Source organism: Nuphar pumila, chromosome 7, assembly GCF_984573655.1.
Source record: "Nuphar pumila chromosome 7, dmNupPumi1.hap1.1, whole genome shotgun sequence".
Taxonomy (NCBI): Eukaryota; Viridiplantae; Streptophyta; class Magnoliopsida; order Nymphaeales; family Nymphaeaceae; genus Nuphar; species Nuphar pumila.
In genome coordinates, this window is record NC_143255.1 from 61,205,346 (window position 1) to 61,226,767 (window position 21,422).

Here is a 21,422-nt window from a genome sequence, read left to right on the forward strand (position 1 = left end):
ATGAGAAAACACTCTGATATCAAAACTGCCTAAATTGCCAGAAGTCATCTTTTCTCATGCAAAATTCTTTTATCAATGTCTTTTCACTACTTGATTTTATGAAATTGAGAATATTTCTTCTCTTCTCATATCCAGGAAATAGATAGCTTCCTTGAAGAAAGTCATCAGCGCTAAAATTTTGAATTTGACTCTTAAAGACCGAGAGGTTAACCTCATTGGAGGAAATACTCTGGGTAAAATAGGGAATATCTTTGCACACATGTGCACATTTTCAAGCATTGAAGTCAACTATAAATTTATCTTATTGGCAAAATTTTCTAGATATTCTAAGAATGAAATAAGTATTCAATATTCATTTTGATGCAATCTAGCATTGTTTATATCTTCCAGAAGAGTTACCCCATTCAGTCGAAGTATCTCTCCTGTCCCATCGCGGTTTCGAGAAATCCGTATGGTTGTTCCCACTCAGGCTAAGGGTCAAACCTGTACTTTTTGCGAAAGGTCATTAAATTCAAAAGCTATTTCAGTCTCAGCCATGAGACGCCCAAGATTCATCCCCTTTTCAAAGCTTTAGGGAACCCCATTTTCTTCCTCCTTTCGCAAACCCCTTTCGGATTTGTTCGTCCAAACTCCAAAGGTCCCATCATGGTCTCTTCACTCGAGGAGTCCGTATGGTCGTCCCCTTTAGGTTAAGGGTTAAGCCTGAATCTCGTGCATCGAGGTACCTTCCTTTTCCAGGTTTGGGTTAAACCTGAGTCTCGTTTCGACGAGGTGTTTTCCTCCAGTCCCATCATGGTTCTTCCCATCGAGGAATCCGTGCTTTGTATATTCATCCAGGATAGGATCCTACTTAAGCTTCATCTCACGAGGCATTTTCCAAAATGTCCCATCAGGGTCCTCACACATTTTCTTTCCCCATTCAGATTATCTTGATATATCTCCGTCCCATCCAGGTTAAGGGCTAAACCTGAGTCATTCCACAAGGTTGATCTTGTCTCGCCCATAAGACTCGATCAAACTTCTTATCCTTTCATCATTTCGGGATCTTCACCCAAAGTCCCATCACGATTTCCTCATCTCTATCATTCAGTCATATCATTGTCGAGGATTTTGTCCCCCCAAGCCATTCAGGACAAGGCTTTAAGCCTGAAAAGCCATAATTCTTCCACACCCAGTTCAGATCTACTCACTGGGGAATTTTTCAAAATTTGGAGTGTTTTCTTTGCCACTAAGCTCGGCTTTCAACCGGCTTAGTAGCAAAGAGGGGCAACTGTGAACACCCCAAATTTTTCAAAATCTTTTAAATATTCCCTTCTTGCCCCTAAATTCATTTTTGAGCAAATGAGTCATTTTTAAATCTAAATTCTAGCTCTTTATCTTCAAGTTTTCTGAAATTGAATTCATTTCATATATTTTACAAAAAATTTCGGATCCGAATCCATATAAAAGATTCAAATCTGAGCTTCGTTGTCCATTTTTAAATCAAAATTCTCAAAATCACCAAAATATCCTTTTAAAAGGCTCAGACACTTCGTCCGGTATCCGTTTGGATCCATCAAATTGTATTTCTTGATTCGAGTATCAAAACTCGAGCATTTTCTCAAAACTTGGGTCCAAACCCATTCTTCTGAAGAAATTTCCCCGAAATGGTCTGAAATTCTCAGGAAAATACTTTTATAAATAAATTCTCAGAAAAATACTTTTGTAAATAAATTCTCAGAAAAATACAAAAATTAGTGTTTTATCTTTGTTTTCTCGTAAAATCTTAGATTTTTATCTCAAAAATACAAAAAAAATAATAATAATAAAAATTCAAGAAAAGAACAAAAAAATAAAAAATAAATCATAAAAAAATAGAAATGGTTTTTAAGAGAAACCCGTTTTTGAAAAATCTTTTTATAAGGAGGCCTCTTTTGGAAAAAGTAAAAACCCTTGCAAAACTCACAAATCGAGTTAGGGTTTCGGGGGGGGGAGACCCTCTCGAATTTTCTCCCTCAGCCGCCTCCATCGATCTCTCCTCTCTCTAAGAATCGCCCTCACCGAAACCCTCCATTCATCTCCCCTCGTTCATCTACAACAAACCTTCATTCTCATCCTCCTCCACCCATCGTCAACCAATTTCTTCCCGAACCCTCCTCCTTCCCTTTAAACGAACCTCTCCTTCCCCTCTCAAGGTCACCGCTTCTCACCCCCGCATCATCTACTTCTTCATACATCTGATCCGTTTTTCACCCTTCCCCCTTTTTCTCTTTCACGATCTACTTTCGACAGGAAGCGTCCTTCCAGCATCGCCCTCCTCTATCCGATCGACTCTTACGCCTCATCCTTTTTTTTCCTCTGAGCTGTTCCCCTCATGGCCACTGAAGAAGCCTCCTTCTCTTTCTTTCAGAATCTCCGTAAACCAGGTAAGTTCTCTTCTCTTTCTCCTGATTTTCCCTTTTTTTCCTATTTTGGGGCCGCCATTGACGCACCATTGGTGGTGTCGAGTTGCTTGTGCAAATCTCGACCCATCTCCGTGCAATAGTAATGAAATGGACTGATTCCAACATATCTTTCTCATCTTTTTTTACGATTCCTAGTCTACAACCGATTCTCCTTCAGGAAGCTTCCCTCCTCTTTTTAAGAAAGAGACAAAAGGTTTTCTTGAGGGGATTTCAGTTAGCATCGATCGGCATCCACGAAGCATCCGGTCTCCTACCCCTCCTAGCTCATTCACCACTCTCCTCTTCTTCTGTATCTCCCTGAAACTTCTCCTACGGTCAATCGAAGGATTTTAGTCCCAACAACAACAACAAAAGGTAAATGTCTCACATTCTTCCATCTTCTTTTCATATCGTTTACCCTTTGTTTTACTGTTTTATCATGCTCTTTTGCTTTTATATAAGCCTTTTTTTTCTCCTTTTATTTTGATTCTTTGAAGAAATTTTCCTTTATTTATTATTTTTTTTATTTATTTGTTGTTCTGCCATCGCAAGGCATTAGCGGCATGATCGACCTGCATATAGAAGGATCGATCTACCTTTCGCTACAGCAAAGTGATGAACCACTCTGACATTTTCCCTTCTCTTGCAATTTTTGAATTTTTGTTTCCACCTTAATGGACCATTGACATCGATTGTCATGATGGTCTATCTCCCTTATTGCTCTCCTAGGAATTTTCTTTTAGTTTTAGATTATCGATAGTGTAGTGAGTGTCTCTACGGTATTCCCTGAATTCTCGTCACAACACACAACCATGCTTCGCTATAGCATTAGTTCTGTATCTTTCCTTGCGTAAAAAAAAAATAAATAAATAAAAAAGAAAAAGAGGAAGTCTTTGGTTCATAGTTTACTTTGAAAATCCCTTTGATCTGCTTTTCTTTTCTCTTGTTTCGTTCCCATCAACGCACTATGGAGGGGTTGATTCGCCTATATCAATGTCAATCCCTCCGCCGGATGCAATAGCAAATAAAGCTTTTCATTCCAATACTAATCCTCTGGTTTATAAATTTTTTTTAGTTGCGTGAGGGTAGATTCCAGTTTGCGCCAAGTTCAACATCATTTTTTTTTACCAGTTTTCTCTTGTTATTTCCCATTTGTACATTTCATATTTTGACATTTCTCTCTGTTTCGGTAAACTATTCTGAATTTCTTCAGTTTGTATGAGTTCAAATATCTATTTACGTTATTTTATGTTTAATACTTTGTTCTTCTGCAATTCGTCATCGAGTTATTGTTGTAAAATAATTTGCATAAATCTGTCTTCATCGGTATTTCCAGTGGTTAGATCCATTTCATTTCCTGCTTAAGTTCGGTTTGCACAGCAGATCAACTCATCCATAAGTTTTGATCTGGCATGTTGAAAACAAAATCTTGTAAGAAGTTCATCAGGGTATTTTACCCCTTTGTCTGGCCGATGTAAGCATCTCTGGTGATATCACGGTGAAGGCAATAACTTATGCATATTCTGCTGTGAAGCCATTATATATCCTACAGTGAGACCAGATACATCTACTGGGAGATCCTCCATCAAAGATCAGTTACTCCTGGACTGGCACATTCATTCATTGAAAATTGGTCTTCAATCTGCTGATGGAGTTGCTCAACGCTGAATTCTGATGTTTGCATCAATTCGTTTCAGTATCACGTTACCATGCTAAATTCATTTTATGTGCTTCCTGTTTTAATTTGATTCATAACATCAATCGTCTATTTTTTTACAGCATTCTTTTTTTTTTATTATTCTTTCTCACTTCAACGTCTCCCCTCTGTGTGAGCATGTCACTTGGTCAGGAACAGAGTAGTAGATAAGATCAAGAGGTTTCCTCATCCGCTCCCTATGACTCTGTCGCAGCTGACTGGATTAATTAGATCAAAAGGAGGTCTTATCTGAGCCACAATCTCCATGTAAAATCCAGATAAGCTGGCTCTCATTGAATATCAGCTACAATTGAAGCAGTGTATTCCATCTGATCATCTTCATTTGGCATCATATTTTTGTGTGACATTACCAAATCCATCTGCATTTCACTATCTTGTTAGTTAGTTCATTTATCATCAGTTAGTATATTATTTGTATATCATACATTATTTTCTGCATCAATTTATGGCAAATTACTTGCCAGAATATCGGATGGCTCTTTTCGTTACAGAAATAAATTCATTGTCCATACACTCCTCAAGGTTATTCATTGATCCTCCCAGGCATGCATATGAGCCCAACAGCTCAACCGATATTAAAGATTCTTTTTCAGTTATTGACAGATTGTTCTATGAGAATGATGCCTTTGGTAGATTTCCAAAAAAAAAAAAACTTTGAGAACAACATACAGAAACATCTTAAAGGCAATTGCAGGGATTCCTATCAAACACTGTTTGAAACCCTTAGTGGCTTACCTGATTGTCATTAGATGGGTCCAGTAGGTGTGCACTTATTTATTATGAATTATATTTGTTAAAAAAAAAAAAAGGGGGCAACCATTCCCAACATCAAGTCAAACCATCTATGTTGTTCATCATCTCTTACCGCATTAAACTTCTCACATAACACCCTTTCATTTTCCCTTATATATACATTATATATCGCCCCTTTATATATTGGCCCTCTACATCTTCTCTGCACATCACCTGTCACCTTCACTCAAAACCACCTACACTGTTGCATACCTCACGTCACGCATATTTTCTGCAAAATGTACTCTTCCATTCCCATTTGCATGTTGCACAATACTTCAGCACATAGTAGTCTCTAGCACCCCTTCACTCCCATCAACCCACAGTGGTTTACCTTGAACCACGACATTTCCTCCTCCTGTCCATAATAACTCTTGCTAACATTTACTGCAACTCTGGGCCCGTGACAAACATTTATCTGAATTGCTATAGTAGGTTTAACTGTTGTGACCATCAACTCTCGGTAGTTCACCCCGAACTATTGTATTTCTTCTCCCCTATGTGCATAACAGTCTATGTGGATGGTTGTAACTCTTTGATTCTCATAGTCTCCTCTTCAAATCATTGTTGACCTTCTACAGTAATCCATCAGATTGCTGTGATCCCAAGTCTTCCACAGCAACCTAAGGAATATTGTGATTCCTTCTATGGTTTTCCACCAAAATCGCTATATCTTCCTGCTGAAATTCTTTCTTGTTACCTGTAAATAGCTGCCCATCAACCTACCATCATTTTTCCACATCACCCTTGTCATATACCAATGTAATATTCCAGTTATCTACAACCACAAACAATAATTCTTTATACTGCCATAATACATCTTCATCATTATCACCATTTGCCTCTACACCATCAACACACCCACACAGCCCATCCTCATCCACCTACATTGAGTGTATGCCATATATGATATATATATATATGTATGCACACATATATATGATATATATATATATGTATATATACGTATATCTAGGTATGCATGTACATATATCGGTAGATAATGTCATTTCTCCATCTTTTTCACCATTTATATCTTGACATCCTAACTTTTGCCATTGATATCCATATGATGTGTACAAATTTCCTCTATGATCATACTAACCAAGTGTTTTGCAGGAAATATGGAAAATATCATTATTGGGAAGTTGTATATCTGATTTCATGTATTGTAATAGCTAGATATAATGAGAATTTACATTTCCTGTTTTAGATAGAAAGAATGAGCATTGTAAATATCATAAATTGCTTATTTTCATGCATTTTTTGCCTTTATTTCTCAAATTCTCACAAATGGCAACACGAATGGCACGTGAACCATTTCGTAAGAGGTAATTAATCCTAAGTTGATGATTTACATCAATGGCCATAGTCAGGATGTAAACAAAACTTGATTTTTATCTTTTACAAAATAACATTTGGATCCACACTGGATCCTTTTCAAAAATCATCATTTTCCTTCTTTTATTAGAGTTTAACTTAAAATTGGCTCAAAATATATACCAATGGCCATAGTCAGGGTATATTGAGAGTTAATTTCATTTTAAACTCTATAAAAGCACAAAATATGTTTTATTTTTCACATGAATTTAAATATAGATTATTATATAATACATTCAATGACCATAGTCAAGGATGTATTATATTTTCAATCTTATTTCAGTTCATATAAAGAATGAAATATGGCTTTAATAATCCAATTTCAAAAGTTTAAATTCATTCATCACTCAGGATAGAGCTGCATCATGTTTTTCAAAATTCCTCCTTCAAAACTCCAAGTGATATAAATATCTTCTTCAATCTCTATCTCAATTCATTCTTCTATCTTATTTCAAAGATTTAGATTTCAATTTCAAAGTCCAATTTGACTTTGAGATTTTAAAATTCAACTTTTATATTCAAAAATTCCAATTCAAATCAGATTTCAAAGTTCAATTCTACTTTGAAATTCCAAAATTCATCTTATATTCAAAAACTCCAATCAAATTCAAAGTTCAATTCAAAACTTTGAAATTTCTGATTCATTTTCTAAATTCCAAATTCAAAACTCCAAAATCCAATTTGACTTTGAAATTCATTTGTAGATTCAAGATTCGAATTCTAAATTTCAATTCAAACTTGGAAATTCTTGATTCATCTTCTGAATCTAACAAAATCCAAATACATTTTAGGATCCAGGATTCAACATTCATATCGGATCTCAGACTTCAGATCCAATTCCGCTTTAGGATCCAGAATCCAATTTTACTTTGGATCTTAGACTTCAGATCCAATTCCGCTTTAGGATCCAGAATCCAATTTTACTTTGGATCTCAGACTTCAGATCCAATTTCCTTGTAGGATCCAGAATCCAATTTCACCTTGGATCTCAGACTTCAGATCCAATTCCACTTTAGGATCTAGAATCTAATTCTACTTTGGATCTTAGACTTTAGATCCAATTCCACCTTAGGGTCCAGAGTCATCTCAGACTTCAGATCCAAATCCATCTTAGGATCCAGAACCCAATTTTACATCGAATCTCAGATCCCAGATCTTAAATCCATTTTAAAATCCAATTCCATTTCAAAATCTAGATTTCAAATCCAAGTCCATTTCCAGACCTCATTTGAACTCCCTAAATCCATTTGTAAAATACCATTTGATTTTCTCAGATCCATTCTTCAAATTCAATATCACTTCAAAATTTCATCTTCTTCTCCTAAATCCATGATTAAATTCAAAGTTCATTTCTGACTTTGAAGCTTCATTTTCCTTTCGTTTCAAAGGTTTAAATCATTCTTTTTCAAGATCAAAGATTTATTCTTCCAACTCTGATTTACTTCAAAGACTTAGAACTTCTCTGATCTATCTCAAGTTCTAAAGTTAGATTCAACCATTACTTCACTCTATTACTAAGTTCATCTCAGAATACTTGAAAATTTTCAAAAACATCTTTTTAAAGAGCATACATCCTTGCATTGCACAGACATGATTCTTTGTGCATTTAGATCTTTAGGATAAATTCTTAGATTATATTTAGGCAAAGCAAAAGGCATAGATTCGATCCTTGGTTCGATTACCCCTGGTAAAGGCTCCAGGAACGGTCAAACCTCGTACCGACGAGCGAATCCCGTCTCTCCATTTTTCTCGCACATTTTCAAAACGGAGGCGAGTTATTTTCTAAATATTTTCAAATCAAGGTCAAGTGAGACCGCGCAAAAGAGTTTCTCTTCTCTTTCTTTTTCTTTTCTCTTCTCTCTTTCTTTTTCTATCTTTTATTCTTCTCCCTTCAAAAAAAAGGAGGAAAATAGAGGTTAGAAAAGGAAAAGAGAAGGAAGAGAGAGAAACCACAAAGAGAGGAAAATTTTTGCGATGATCACAGTTTTGGCAACCGAGATCGTCTCCATCTGGTCGAATTATGCCTTTGCTTTGCTTTAATATTTTCTAAGTCTTTATTCTATAAATGTCAGCTTCATTTTCATGCAAACCTTAGGAGCCTAGACTCTGTCCTAAAGTTGACATTATTTTGCATATAGGATCTAAGTATGGTTTGGTAGGACCATATTGAGGAGATTATATCCATGTTCGCATTAGATTTAGGTCTTAAATACAACTCTCCTCAATTCTAGGGATTGAATGCAAACAATGTATGCAAGTGTATGCTTCTTCTCATATTAAATCTATCTCTTTAGAACTTGCATTAGAGCCTTCTAATTTTATTGCATGTTGATCATGTTTTGAAAACAACCTTACCTATATTGTCCCGGTCTTCACGTTGTTGGGCTGTCTCACTGAACCATAGTTTGGGAGAGAGCCTCACAACTGGACCACTTATTTGGGTTCGCGCCCCCCTACCACGTACCTAAGGGCCATAGTCCGAGGTATATCGGTAGGTGCTCAAGGATATTGGGAAGCCATTACCTTAGAACCGAAGAGATATCTTATATGCCACGTACTTCGAGCTTCGACTTGAGTATATCGACATACCTTGATTGGAATCAGATGATGTAAATCTTAGAGTTAGAATTAAGGTCCTATCAGCCATTTCAAATATTGCATATAGAGTCAGCTTTAGGGAGTGCTGTTTGTGTATCCTTGCTTGTATATCTGTGATTGTGTGATATTTTATATATATATCTTTCTTATATTTTCTAAACCCTGGGTATATACTTCAAAATTTCCTCTTTTGTTTCTAAAACCCAGGTGTATTTTTCTTCTTCTTCTATATTTCTTCAAAAATTCTTCTGATCCTGCCTGCAAGTTCTTCAAATTTTAAATCCTTACCATTTATTCTCAAATTCCATTTTTTCTTTTATTTTCTTCTGTTTTTATATTCTTGTTTATATTTTTTTTTCCGTCAAAAGATATCCTTTTCAAAATGGTATTTTCTTTCATATTTTAGTTGGTTACTCTCCCTCGTGGAGTAAACAACACAATTGTCACAAATTTTGTGGTGACTCAATCCCTAGTAATGGGATACAATTGTTTAGATTTTAACCTAAATCCTCCCTCTTGTCAAAACTTCTCCAAAAGTTTCTCTGGTCTAAAAACCTCCTCTTTCCTCTACAAAGAGATCACTGATATCTGAAAATGGTTATGACAAGAGCGGGAAAAGAAACAGTTCCTCAACTCAGCGACAGTGAGGCAGAGGAGATAAGCTCTCCTAAATCAGTCAGGGGACAGAGTCAGAACAGGAAAGACAACATCGACCCCGCTATGTATGATATGTTCCAAAAGATGATGGCAAGGATGATGTCAGAGCAAGCCGAGGCCAAGCTGAAAGAGGCAGTTCCTAAAAGTAAGCTGAGGAAGAAGCCTGTAAAGAAGCAAGTCAGAATCATCAGAAAGAAGATGCAGCCAGACACTGCTTCTGAGGAATCAGAGTCAGTCGAGGAAGAGTCAGAAGAGGAAGAGCAGATTGTCTACAAATAGAATCCTCCAAGGCAGTCCGTAAAAATAGCTGCAGAAGAGCCTGAATCCGTCAACAAGCCCAAGTCTGGGGCTCCAGCAGAGGACCTGATGAGCAAGCAGATGAAGGAGATGAATCGAGCTATTAAGGATATTCAAGCCAAGGGTAAGGGCAAGCAGACCTACACCGGCAAAGATTTTTATGATGGTCTAGATGGGGATGATAACCTAGAGAATCTTCCCCGCAAGTTTCTCAAATTTGACGGGACTGGCAACCCTAAAGCCCATTTGGCCACATTTTATGCAGAGTGCAGCCGTTTCAGGAAAGATAACAGGGCTTTGTTCATCTGTTTTCCCCGCAGTCTGGAGGGCATAGCAGCCAGATGGTATGCCGATCACATCAATCCTATCAAACTACGAGAGTTCGATAAGGTAGTAAATCTATTCATCGAGAGCTTCTTATTCAACACTGAAGCCTCACCTACATTAAATCATCTTTACAACCTGAAGCAAGGAGAGACTGAAAGGGAAGGTGATTTCATTCACAGGTGGAGAAGCACCTGTAATAAGATGAAGGTACCCATTCCCGAGGAACACGCATTGCAGGTGATCCTCAACAATTTCTCTCAGCCCATAAGGAGCCTCATCGCCACTTCCCCGGCGAAATCCTTCATCAAGTTAATTGAGCGAGCTGAATGGCTCGAAGCAGGAATAGAAAGCGGACTGTACGAGGGCACGCCTCTGGTCAAGAATGTCCAAGACCAAAAGAAGAAGGCGCAGTTCACTCATTCAGTTGATGCCTCTTGCAATAATCTTGGCAGTAGCAGCAAAGGAAACAAGAACAACAGTGGCAGCGGTCCGAGAGTAGATCCGGGCAAGGGGCAGAAGGAGAGATCTTATAAGAACAATGACAAACCACTTCTGACTGGCATCCAACAAAAAGGTGATCTTCAAGAGAAGCCCAAGTACATCAAGTGGGAGAAAGATCGACTCTTCACTCCGTTATCTGAGAGTTTAGAAGTGATTATGAATTACCTTTTGAAGCACGGGATGATCAAACTCCCTAAAGTAGCAGATCCTCCCGTAATCTTGGGGAAGTTCAAAGACCAATTCTGCAAGTACCACAGGGCAACGGGGCATGACACGGAACATTTCTTCATCGTCAAGCATATGATACAAGACTGCATTGACAGAAGTGAGCTGATAGAGGACGAGGAAGAAAAGCAGCCAACAGTCTTGACAGAGCCATTTCCAGATCACTCCAAGAATTGAGGATGCCTAAGTTTTTTTTTTGCACTGTCATTTTCCTTTCTGTTAGTCGTCTTGTAGGGGCAAGTCAGTTCAGTCTTTTTTGAATCCTTTCTTTTCGAAGTTCTTGTAAATATTTAGTTTGTTATCGAACTTTTGTTTATTAATGAAATGTCAATTTCCTTTATATCTTTTATATTTCATACCTTTTTGCCATACTGGGGCATTTGAATTCTTGTTCTTTTCAGAATGCGAGACAATCCTAACATCATTCATGAGAGAAATGATATTACCTATGAGGGCTTTTCAAAAATCATGAAATTTCAAAAAGTCTTCGTTATGACCAAAGAGTTCAAATATTCTTTGGTCTAACCTTTGTCAAAAATCAACCCTCGTGTTGATCATATTTTTAAAAAAAAAGTGTTCGAACCATTGCATTAAAATTTCAAAACTCGTGTTGATCCTATCTTACAAAAGATCGGTTTCAAAATGTTATATTCAAAAGATCAACCCTTGTGTTGGTCTTATCTTCTGAAATGGATTTTGAAACCTTTATATTCAAATATCAATCCTTGTGTTGGTCTAAATCTTTCAAAATGGGTTTCAAATCATTCAAAAATCAATCCTTGTATTGATTTTAAATCATTATATTCAAAGATCAACCCCTGAGTGGGTCTTATCTTCCAAGATTGGTTTCTAAAACATTATATTCAAAAATCAACCCTTGTGTTGATCCTATTATCAATTTCGAGCTGTCATTTTTTAGAAATCAGATCTGTTGTTGATCTTCTTTTTCAAAAATTAGATTTCAAAATCATTGCCTTCAAAAATTAACCCTCATGATGATCTCTCATGTTTGATTTAAAGGATCAGATCTCGCGCTGATCATTCTTTTTATGGTGGACTTTCTTCCCCCAAAATGATTTCTCATTTATCTTTTAAATAAACATTTTCCTTCCAAAGATCCCATATGCAGGCAGGATCAGAAAACTCCTTTTTTCTCAAAACTTATAAATCTTCAGTTAATTTTGGTATCTTTATCTGTTTCATTCATTTTATTCATATTTTATCAAGTTTACATCAATTTTATCAAGTTTCATCAAGTTTTATCAATATTTCCTCAAATTTCATTAAATTTTATCAATTCTTTTTTCCCTTTCAGGTTAAGGGATAAACCTGATGCCTCTTTCCCATGAGGTATTTTCTAAATATTCTTTGTCCCCTTTCAGGTTAAGGGAAAAACCTGACCCTCGTTGTCCGAGGTGCTCCCGCTCAGATTAAGGGATAAACCTGACCCTCGTTGTCCGAGGTGCTCCCATTCAGGATAAGGGAAAATCCTGAGATCCCTTGTAGGAGCAATAACGCTACCTATGAGGATGCTTTTGTAAATACAAGTTTTGTCAATCTTTATTGATTTTCTAGATTTATATCAATTTGCCTTTGCTAAATTTTCTTAAATTCTATTCTTTTCCCATTCAGAATAAGGGAAAATCCTGAGACCCCTTGTAGGAGCAATGACGCTACCTATGAGGATTCCTTTGTAAATACAAGTTTTGTCAATCTTTATTGATTTTCTAGATTTATATCAATTTTCCTTCATTAAATTTTCTTAAATTTTATTCCTTTTCCATTTTTTAGGATAAATCCTAAGAACCCCTCATAGGAGCAATAACGCTACCTATGAGGATTCTTTTGTAAATAGAAGTTTCGTAAACCTTCATTGATTTTCTAAATTTATATCAATTTCTCTTCATTTAAATTCCTTAAATTCTTTTTCCCATTCAGGATAAGGGAAAAATCCTGAGACCTCTCGTAGGGGCAACAATGCTACCTATGAGAATTCTTTTTGCAAAATACAAGTTTTATTGATCTTTATTGATTTCTAAATTTATATCAATTTCTCTTCAAATTCCATTCTTTTTCCCATTCAGGATAAAGGATAATCCTGAGATCACTCATAGGGGCAACCATGCTACCTGTGAGAATTCTTTTTTCAAAAATAAATCAATTTCCTCAAATTCTCTCCATTTTTATCAATTTTTTTATCAAAATTCTATATCTTTCTGTTTTCTCAAAATTTTATTCTTTCTATCTTCTCCCTTCAGGATAAGGGGTTAAATCCTGAAAATCCGACCACATACCTGGTCTTTCTAAATCATAGATCATAAATTCTAAATCTTGTCATATCCCTTCTAAATTCATGTTTCAAGTTATCTCGTCACAAAAACTTCTATTTCCCCTTCAGGTTAAGGGATAAACCTGAATCGTTCTTTTTCTAAAATTCTCATCAAATATTCCCCTTCAAGATAAGGGATAATCCTGAAACCCCGGCCATTCCTCTTGCTTCGATCTCTAAATATCTTAAATAGGCCGATCTCCTTCCCGACACTCAGTTGGAAAACCTAGTGTTCGCATTGGTTATTTTGCTAAGTTTTCAAATCTAAAGATCAAGTTCATCAGTCCTCGTGCTGTTTGTCTCTCAGAAAGTCTCAATCTTAAATCAAGTCATTAAATGAAATGTCCCAACTACTTCGCTGGTCGTTAAATGATTAAATGAAATGACCCAGCTACTTTGTTGGTCGTTAAATGATTAAATGAAATGTCTCAGCTACTTCGCTGGTCGCTAAATGAAATGTCCCAGCTACTTCGTTGGTCGATAAATGAAAGGTCCTTGTTTTCACTAGTCATTAAATGAAATGTCCCAGCTACTTCGCTGGTCGCTAAATGAAATGTCCCAGCTACTTTGCTGGTCGTTAAATGAAAAGTTCCAGCTACTTCGCTGGTCATTAAATGAAATGTCCCAGCTACTTCACTGGTCGCTAAATGAAATGTCCCAGCTACTTCGTTGGTCGCTAAATGAAATGTCCCAGCTACTTCGCTGGTCGTTAAATGAAATGTTCCAACTCCTTCGTTGGTCGTTAAATGAAATGTCCCAGTTTTCACTGGTCATTAAATGAAAGGTTCTAGCTCCTTCGCTGGTTGTTAAATGAAAGGTCCCAGTTTACTGGTCAGAATGTCCAAAATCATAAATTGCAACTAAAGGTCGCATCAAAATCTATATTGACTAAATATTTCACATAGAAGTCATGAAAAAATTGCCAATTTGCTAAAAGTATTTGTTGATTCTAATATTTTTACTACACGAAAGAATTACCTCAGATTACCTCTAGTATTTTTCCAAAAGGTGAAACTTTTTGCGAAAAAGAGGTAAAATTCAAATCTTTTCCCTGTTGATCAACCAAAAGGATGAGAGAAATATCCTCGGTATGATTAGCAAAAGAAATATTCGATGACGTTGAAAAGTCAGAAGCGAATTGATATTGATCATGGCTATGACGCGTGTTTAAAGATGATTTTCTGGCAATCAGACAGTGGAATTATCCTCAGCTACAAAAAAGAATCCACTTAATCCATATCTTCTCATTCTAAAGCTGCAATCAAATATCTGCAAAAGGGATCTCTCAATTGTCGCCAAGTTGAAGGCGAATAGGCGAGCAGACCCCCGGGGCCAAAGAAGATTTGGATCATCTACCGAGATGAAGGAGTTTGTGAAGGATCCTTCCAGGGAAAGTTTAGATCACCGTCGAGATGAAGGCGAGTGTGATGAACCTACCGACAAACCCTAAATGATATTTGATTTCTGCTACCATCAATAGACCTTTTGAGCCAATATCATATATAATCTCTGAGAAAAATAAGGATCGGAGCATCTCCAAGATGAAGGAGTTTGTGACGTACCCTTCCCTGAAAAAGAGAGAAAAAGTCAGGACACATCCAAATGAAGGATGATATAAAAGCCCGAAAAAGCCCAATGACTCCAAAAAGAGTGCAAAAAGATTATCATGAGAAAACACTCTGATATCAAAACTGCCTAAATTGCCAGAAGTCATCTTTTCTCATGCAAAATTCTTTTATCAATGTCTTTTCACTACTTGCTTTTATGAAATTGAGAATATTTCTTCTCTTCTCATATCCAGGAAATAGATAGCTTCCTTGAAGAAAGTCATCAGCGCTAAAATTTTGAATTTGACTCTTAAAGACCGAGAGGTTAACCTCATTGGAGGAAATACTCTGGGTAAAATAGGGAATATCTTTGCACACATGTGCACATTTTCAAGCATTGAAGTCAACTATAAATTTATCTTATTGGCAAAATTTTCTAGATATTCTAAGAATGAAATAAGTATTCAATATTCATTTTGATGCAATCTAGCATTGTTTATATCTTCCAGAAGAGTTACCCCATTCAGTCGAAGTATCTCTCCTGTCCCATCGCGGTTTCGAGAAATCCGTATGGTTGTTCCCACTCAGGCTAAGGGTCAAACCTGTACTTTTTGCGAAAGGTCATTAAATTCAAAAGCTATTTCAGTCTCAGCCATGAGACGCCCAAGATTCATCCCCTTTTCAAAGCTTTAGGGAACCCCATTTTCTTCCTCCTTTCGCAAACCCCTTTCGGATTTGTTCATCCAAACTCCAAAGGTCCCATCATGGTCTCTTCACTCGAGGAGTTCGTATGGTCGTCCCCTTTAGGTTAAGGGTTAAGCCTGAATCTCGTGCATCGAGGTACCTTCCTTTTCCAGGTTTGGGTTAAACCTGAGTCTCGTTTCGACGAGGTGTTTTCCTCCAGTCCCATCATGGTTCTTCCCATCGAGGAATCCGTGCTTTGTATATTCATCCAGGATAGGATCCTACTTAAGCTTCATCTCACGAGGCATTTTCCAAAATGTCCCATCAGGGTCCTCACACATTTTCTTTCCCCATTCAGATTATCTTGATATATCTCCGTCCCATCCAGGTTAAGGGCTAAACCTGAGTCATTCCACAAGGCTGATCTTGTCTCGCCCATAAGACTCGATCAAACTTCTTATCCTTTCATCATTTCGGGATCTTCACCCAAAGTCCCATCACGATTTCCTCATCTCTATCATTCAGTCATATCATTGTCGAGAATTTTGTCCCCCCAAGCCATTCAGGACAAGGCTTTAAGCCTGAAAAGCCATAATTCTTCCACACCCAGTTCAGATCTACTCACTGGGGCATTTTTCAAAATTTGGAGTGTTTTCTTTGCCACTAAGCTCGGCTTTCAACCGGCTTAGTAGCAAAGAGGGGCAACTGTGAACACCCCAAATTTTTCAAAATCTTTTAAATATTCCCTTCTTGCCCCTAAATTCATTTTTGAGCAAATGAGTCATTTTTAAATCTAAATTCTAGCTCTTTATCTTCAAGTTTTCTGAAATTGAATTCATTTCATATATTTTACAAAAAATTTCGGATCCGGATCCATATAAAAGATTCAAATCTGAGCTTCGTTGTCCTTTTATTAATCAAAATTCTCAAAATCACCAAAATATCCTTTTAAAAGACTCAGACACTTCGTCCGGTATCCGTTTGGATCCATCAAATTGTATTTCTTGATTCGAGTATCAAAACTCGAGCATTTTCTCAAAACTTGGGTCCAAACCCATTCTTCTGAAGAAATTTCCTCGAAATGGTCTGAATATCTCAGGAAAATACTTTTGTAAATAAATTCTCAGAAAAATACTTTTGTAAATAAATTCTCAGAAAAATACAAAAAATTAGTGTTTTATCTTTGTTTTCTCGTAAAATCTTAGATTTTTATCTCAAAAATACAAAAAAAAATAATAATAATAAAAATTCAAGAAAAGAACAAAAAAATCAAAAATAAATTATAAAAAAATAGAAATGGTTTTTAAGAGAAACCCGTTTTTGAAAAATCTTTTTATAAGGAGACCTCTTTTGGAAAAAGTAAAAACCCTTGCAAAACTCATAAATCGAGTTAGGGTTTCGGGGGGGGGGAGACCCTCTCGAATTTTCTCCCTCAGCCGCCTCCATCGATCTCTCCTCTCTCTAAGAATCGCCCTCACCGAAACCCTCCATTCATCTCCCCTCGTCCATCTGCAACAAACCTTCATTCTCATCCTCCTCCACCCATCGTCAACCAATTTCTTCCCGAACCCTCCTCCTTCCCTTTAAACGAACCTCTCCTTCCCCTCTCAAGGTCACCGCTTCTCACCCTCGCATCATCTACTTCTTCATACATCTGATCCGTTTTTCACCCTTCCCCCTTTTTCTCTTTCACGATCTACTTTCGACAGGAAGCGTCCTTCCAGCATCGCCCTCCTCTATCCGATCGACTCTTACGCCTCATCCTTTTTTTTCCTCTGAGCTCTTCCCCTCATGGCCACTGAAGAAGCCTCCTTCTCTTTCTTTCAGAATCTCCGTAAACCAGGTAAGTTCTCTTCTCTTTCTCCTGATTTTCCCTTTTTTTCCTATTTTGGGGCCGCCATTGACGCACCATTGGTGGTGTCGAGTTGCTTGTGCAAATCTCGACCCATCTCCGTGCAATAGTAATGAAATGGACTGATTCCAACATATCTTTCTCATTTTTTTTTACGATTCCTAGTCTACAACCGATTCTCCTTCAGGAAGCTTCCCTCCTCTTTTTAAGAAAGAGACAAAAGGTTTTCTTGAGGGGATTTCAGTCAGCATCGATCGGCATCCACGAAGCATCCGGTCTCCTACCCCTCCTAGCTCATTCACCACTCTCCTCTTCTTCTGTATCTCCCTGAAACTTCTCCTACGGTCAATCGAAGGATTTTAGTCCCAACAACAACAACAAAAGGTAAATGTCTCACATTCTTCCATCTTCTTTTCATATCGTTTACCCTTTGTTTTACTGTTTTATCATGCTCTTTTGCTTTTATATAAGCCTTTTTTTTCTCCTTTTATTTTGATTCTTTGAAGAAATTTTCCTTTATTTATTATTTTTTTTATTTATTTGTTGTTCTGCCATCGCAAGGCATTAGCGGCATGATCGACCTGCATATAGAAGGATCGATCTACCTTTCGCTACAGCAAAGTGATGAACCACTCTGACATTTTCCCTTCTCTTGCAATTTTTGAATTTTTGTTTCCACCTTAATGGACCATTGACATCGATTGTCATGATGGTCTATCTCCCTTATTGCTCTCCTAGGAATTTTCTTTTAGTTTTAGATTATCGATAGTGTAGTGAGTGTCTCTACGGTATTCCCTGAATTCTCGTCACAACACACAACCATGCTTCGCTATAGCATTAGTTCTGTATCTTTCCCTGCGTAAAAAAAAAATAAATAAATAAAAAAGAAAAAGAGGAAGTCTTCGGTTCATAGTTTACTTTGAAAATCCCTTTGATCTGCTTTTCTTTTCTCTTGTTTCGTTCCCATCAACGCACTATGGAGGGGTTGATTCGCCTATATCAATGTCAGTCCCTCCGCCGGATGCAATAGCAAATAAAGCTTTTCATTCCAATACTAATCCTCTGGTTTATAAATTTTTTTTAGTTGCGTGAGGGTAGATTCCAGTTTGCGCCAAGTTCAACATCATTTTTTTTTACCAGTTTTCTCTTGTTATTTCCCATTTGTACATTTCATATTTTGACATTTCTCTCTGTTTCGGTAAACTATTCTGAATTTATTTAGTTTGTATGAGTTCAAATATCTATTTACGTTATTTTATGTTCAATACTTTGTTCTTCTGCAATTCGTCATCGCGTTATTGTTGTAAAATAATTTGCATAAATCTGTCTTCATCGGTATTTCCAGTGGTTAGATCCATTTCATTTCCTGCTTAAGTTCGGTTTGCACAGCAGATCAACTCATCCATAAGTTTTGATCTGGCGTGTTGAAAACAAAATCTTGTAAGAAGTTCATCAGGGTATTTTACCCCTTTGTCTGGCCGATGTAAGCATCTCTGGTGATATCACGGTGAAGGCAATAACTTATGCATATTCTGCTGTGAAGCCATTATATATCCTACAGTGAGACCAGATACATCTACTGGGAGATCCTCCATCAAAGATCAGTTACTCCTGGACTGGCACATTCATTCATTGAAAATTGGTCTTCAATCTGCTGATGGAGTTGCTCAACGCTGAATTCTGATGTTTGCATCAATTCGTTTCAGTATCACGTTACCATGCTAAATTCATTTTATGTGCTTCCTGTTTTAATTTGATTCATAACATCAATCGTCTATTTTTTTACAGCATTCTTTTTTTTTTATTATTCTTTCTCACTTCAACGTCTCCCCTCTGTGTGAGCATGTCACTTGGTCAGGAACAGAGTAGTAGATAAGATCAAGAGGTTTCCTCATCCGCTCCCTATGACTCTGTCGCAGCTGACTGGATTAATTAGATCAAAAGGAGGTCTTATCTGAGCCACAATCTCCATGTAAAATCCAGATAAGCTGGCTCTCATTGAATATCAGCTACAATTGAAGCAGTGTATTCCATCTGATCATCTTCATTTGGCATCATATTTTTGTGTGACATTACCAAATCCATCTGCATTTCACTATCTTGTTAGTTAGTTCATTTATCATCAGTTAGTATATTATTTGTATATCATACATTATTTTCTGCATCAATTTATGGCAAATTACTTGCCAGAATATCGGATGGCTCTTTTCGTTACAGAAATAAATTCATTGTCCATACACTCCTCAAGGTTATTCATTGATCCTCCCAGGCATGCATATGAGCCCAACAGCTCAACCGATATTAAAGATTCTTTTTCAGTTATTGACAGATTGTTCTATGAGAATGATGCCTTTGGTAGATTTCCAAAAAAAAAAAAACTTTGAGAACAACATACAAAAACATCTTAAAGGCAATTGCAGGGATTCCTATCAAACACTGTTTGAAACCCTTAGTGGCTTACCTGATTGTCATTAGATGGGTCCAGTAGGTGTGCACTTATTTATTATGAATTATATTTGTTAAAAAAAAAAAGGGGGCAACCATTCCCAACATCAAGTCAAACCGTCTATGTTGTTCATCATCTCTTACCGCATTAAACTTCTCACATAACACCCTTTCATTTTCCTTTATATATACATTATATATCCCCCCTTTATATATTGGCCCTCTGCATCTTCTCTGCACATCACCTGTCACCTTCACTCAAAACCACCAACACTGTTGCATACCTCACGTCACGCATATTTTCTGCAAAATGTACTCTTCCATTCCCATTTGCATGTTGCACAACACTTCAGCACATAGTAGTCTCTAGCACCCCTTCACTCCCATCAACCCACAGTGGTTTACCTTGAACCACGATATTTCCTCCTCCTGTCCATAATAACTCTTGCTGACATTTACTGCAACTCTGGGCCTATGACAAACATTTATCTGAATTGCTGTAGTAGGTTTACCTGTTGTGACCATCAACTCTCGGTAGTTCACCCCAAACTATTGTATTTCTTCTCCCCTATGTGCAAAATAGTCTATGTGGATGGTTGTAACTCTTTGATTCTCATAGTCTCCTCTTCAAATCATTGTTGACCTTCTACAGTATTCCATCAGATTGCTGTGATCCCATGTCTTCCACAGCAACCTAAGGAATATTGTGATTCCTTCTATGGTTTTCCACCAAAATCGGTATATCTTCCTGCTGAAATTCTTTCTTGTTACCTGTAAATAGCTGCCCATCAACCTACCATCATTTTTCCACATCACTCTTGTCATATACCAATGTAATATTCCAGTTATCTACAACCACAAACAATAATTCTTTATACTGCCACAATACATCTTCATCATTATCACCATTTGCCTCTACACCATCTACACACCCTCACAGCCCATCCTCATCCACCTACATTGAGTGTATGCCATATATGATATATATATATATACATACATACATATATATATATATATATGTATGCACACATATATATGATATATATATACGTATATCTAGGTATGCATGTACATATATAGGAAGATAATGTCATTTCTCCATCTTTTCACCATTTATATCTTGACATCCTAACTTTTGCCATTGATATCCATATGATGTGTACAAATTTCCTCTATGATCATACTAACCAAGTCTTTTGCAGGAAATCTGGAAAATATCATTATTGGGAAGTTGTATATCTGATTTCATGTATTGTAATAGCTAGATATAATGAGAATTTACATTTCCTATTTTAGATAGAATGAATGAGCATTGTAAATATCATAAATTGCTTATTTTCATGCATTTTTTGCCTTTATTTCTCAAATTCTCACAAATGGCAACACGAATGGCACGTGCACCATTTCGTAAGAGGTAATTAATCCTAAGTTGATGATTTACATCAATGGCCATAGTCAGGATGTAAACAAAACTTAGGATTTTTATTTTTTACAAAATAACATTTGGATCCACACTGGATCCTTTTCAAAAATCATCATTTTCCTTCTTTTATTAGAGTTTAACTTAAAATTGGCTCAAAATATATACCAATGGCCATAGTCAGGGTATATTGAGAGTTAATTTCATTTTAAACTCTATAAAAGC